At 46.9% G+C, this 3,320-nt stretch overlaps 1 long non-coding RNA gene across 1 annotated transcript in view; it reads right to left on the reverse strand.

The window, feature by feature from the left end:
• Positions 1–1,091, reverse strand: part of LOC107751304 (uncharacterized) — a 25,084-nt gene extending 23,993 nt beyond the window's left edge. Inside the window, exon 1 of the long non-coding RNA XR_001641230.1 lies at positions 1,080–1,091. This is a non-coding gene — a long non-coding RNA (uncharacterized LOC107751304). The remainder of the gene's footprint in view (positions 1–1,079) is intronic.
• Positions 1,092–3,320: the final 2,229 nt, after the last annotated feature.

Raw genomic sequence — 3,320 nt, forward strand, 5'->3', positions numbered from 1 at the left:
CAGGGTTAATGAGCAGATGAGGGCACACCTGCCCACTGATGCTCCTCGGGGAATGTTTGTGGATTTTGTGGAGTGTGTGCTGGCCACCTGTGGATCATCTCAGTTACTGCTGTAACCCTTGTTCCCTGAATGAGGGAACGGAGACGTTACATCAATACTGACAATCGGGGTCACGCTTGGAAACCCCAATAACCTTCAGTTAAGAAGTAAAAGAGCCAATGAACTGTGGTTGGTGAGATTTGCATGCCAAATCTCCTCCCTGTGACCCATGGGGCATTTAAGGAAGTTGGCAGCACACTCACCTCAGATTGTGGAAAGCATGCCCGTGAGAGGGAAAACGTAATGCTGCAGAGGCCACACCCTGCCCAGAGGGGGAGGAAATGTGTGGAGAACTACATACAAACTGATGGCAGTGGCAGTAACAATGTATGGAGATGGCCTGCAACTGTATTCTACCAACTGGAAGAACAAAGTAGAGGTATTTTCAAGGGAAAAGCTTTTGCAAGGGAAAGACACAGTGTACACTGTGTAAAAATACATGCACAAGATTACCAAACCAGGAATCCCAGTGCGGAGCACAAGGCCATCAGGGGCTGACCAGCAGGGCATTCACACAAGCACGAAGTCAGGTGTCAGACAAAGAGCTGCTCAGATGTTCTGGAACACTGCATATGGTCCACATAGATGCACAGGGCACGAACAGGACACAGCGGTGTGAGACTGGGGTCTTCCTCCTCTGGTGGCAGAGCTTGCAGTTTCATCACCTGATCTCGAAAGGGAGTGGTGGGAACCTTTTGCGCGAATCTGGGCCAGGGTCTCAAGATCACACAACAATCCACGGGAGTTGTCCAAATCCAACTCCACACTGAGGAAAGATATACTTTGCACAGGGGAGAGTTTTATCTTTCCCCAGTTGACCCAAAGTCCCAAACGGACTAAGTGACTGAGCACAAGGTCCCTGTGTTGGCACAAAAAATCTTGAGAGCGAGCTAGAATGAGCCAGTCATTGAGATTTAAGATTCAGATGCCCATCTCCCTGAGGGGTACCCTCCGCGACTTTCATGAAGATACAGGGTGACAGGGACAGGCTGAAGGGCAGGACCTTGTACTGGTATGCCCGACCCTTGAAAGCAAACCAGAGGAATGATCTCTGTCAAGGCAAGATTGAGACATGAAAGTACGCATCCTTCAGTTCGATCGCTGCAAACCATTCCTGAGGGCAAATGCATTAAAGAATGCTTTTCTGCATCAACATCTTGAACGGGAGATTGCACAGGGCCTGATTCAAAACAAGCAGGTCTAGGATTTGTTGTAAACCTCAGGCTTTTTTGGGCATGATGAAATACAAGCTGTCAAAGCCTGACTTTATTTTGGCCGGAAGGACAGGCTCTGTTGCGTCATTTGCTAACAAGATTGCAATCTCTACGTAAAACTGGGGCATTGACATTGGATACTGTCATGAAACGAACACTCTTGAACTTGGGCAGGCACCCGGTGAACTGAATCGCATAGTTGAGTCTGACTGCCCACAGCAGCCAGCAATCTGGGCTGGAGAGTGCTAACCAGGCCCCCAGATTCTGCACGAATGGTACCAGTGGAGTCACAGACGTGAGATGGAGCACTGGGGCCCAACCGAGCTAAAGAATCATCAGTAAAAAGGAGAAGAGGGCCTACCTGGATCAAAGGATCCCACGATGGGTTGGCAGGCACTGCAAGAGGAAGTGACATGTCCTCGAACCACTGAGGCGAATGAGTGGGAGACTGAGGGTGAGGAGACAGAGCGTCACTCGTTGTTAGTTGACCCGGAACACCCAGAGATAGAGGAAACTGCTTTCTTAATGAAATTTTGTGTACCGCCAGCCACAATGGCTGCGGAGGAACAGAACCAAAATGAGTCAACAAACGATTCTCCACTCTCCAGGCTTTGGCTGCCGCTTGAAGGGTTTAGCCGCAGTCCATGAGACTAGGGTGTCACTTTCCTGTGGGGGGCTCGATGCTGCGCCTTCGAATCAGTAGGCTTTGAATTGTTGCTGATCAATCCAGCCTGTGAGATGGGGGTGTCGAGAAAGCTAATTTTGTCAGCCTCCATCTCGACCAGATTTAACCAGAGAGGCGTTCCTGGAACCTGGACAACAGTAGGGGCCTGGGAGCATAATTGGCAGACCCTCCTGTCATCTCTGACAAGACAGCTCTGAAGAACATTTTCATACTCTGGTTCTCAAGTTAAAAGTCTGCTCCAGAGTCCACTCCAGAGCATCATGTCCCAGAGCTCAGCCAGGAGCCTTCTCAAGTTCCAGAGCCAAGGCCAGAGGCCAACATTTTTTACAACATTTTTGTAAACGACTCATACACATGTAAAACTGTATCGCACACGTGCTACTGTAGTACATTTACTCAAGGCTCAGACCGATTTTTGTCGCACTGTACAGCCCTATCCAAACCTGTTCCAGATTGTAGAAGGAGCTGCTCAATTTCACGTCACACCACACAGCCGCACACAGAAATATGTCAACAACTAGACTATCGTTATTATCGCGGGAAGACTAATTCTTATCGTGGGGAGAATTTTTACCGGTATATCGCAAACAATAAGATATCGGCCATCCCTAATTCCTATGGATGGAACATGAACCTAATAAACATACCATTATGACAGTGTATGATTTGTATGTGATTTTCATGAGATTCTGCCAATTTTCATGACAATACAGGGTGTTTACATGAGAAAAGCTATGCAGGTGTAGTGATTAGCCTGATATAAGCTACAGATAACATATTTTAGCAACATTATATGGCCAAAACACACATTAGATCGCAATCAGAAGTTATAACCAACACTCAACGGTGGTTTTCGGTCGTGTAGTGAGATCTTTTCTGAAATGCAGTGGAAACGCCAGTATGGACGAGGAACACTTTCATTGTAAAAAGCTGTTTTAAAATGAAAACGTACTAGTGTAAACGTAGCCTTACATCTATGGGAATTGTAACACTTACACACTACAGCCTCACATGTGTGTCACATCTCTGTCACATCTACTAAACTAGTAGGTGTGTGTACTGTTAAATGAATGCGATGATACCAGAAATGTAGCAAACATCAGGATGTTTACTGGCACTAGGACAGCCGCCCCCTCTGTGTCCACTAGGGCAAACCCCAGAGTGGTGAATAAGTCCAGCCCCATTAAATTTGCTCCATTGTGGGCCACATGAAAGACAAAAGAAGGTAGTGTTCTTTTCCCATAGCAAACATTCAAGGAAAGTGACCCCAGTAATGTAATAGTAAGGCAAGGCAAGTTTATTTATATAGCACATTTCATACA

This window comes from Sinocyclocheilus rhinocerous, unplaced genomic scaffold (assembly GCF_001515625.1).
Source record: "Sinocyclocheilus rhinocerous isolate Xijiao unplaced genomic scaffold, SAMN03320098_v1.1 scaffold3719, whole genome shotgun sequence".
Classification (NCBI taxonomy): domain Eukaryota; kingdom Metazoa; phylum Chordata; class Actinopteri; order Cypriniformes; family Cyprinidae; genus Sinocyclocheilus; species Sinocyclocheilus rhinocerous.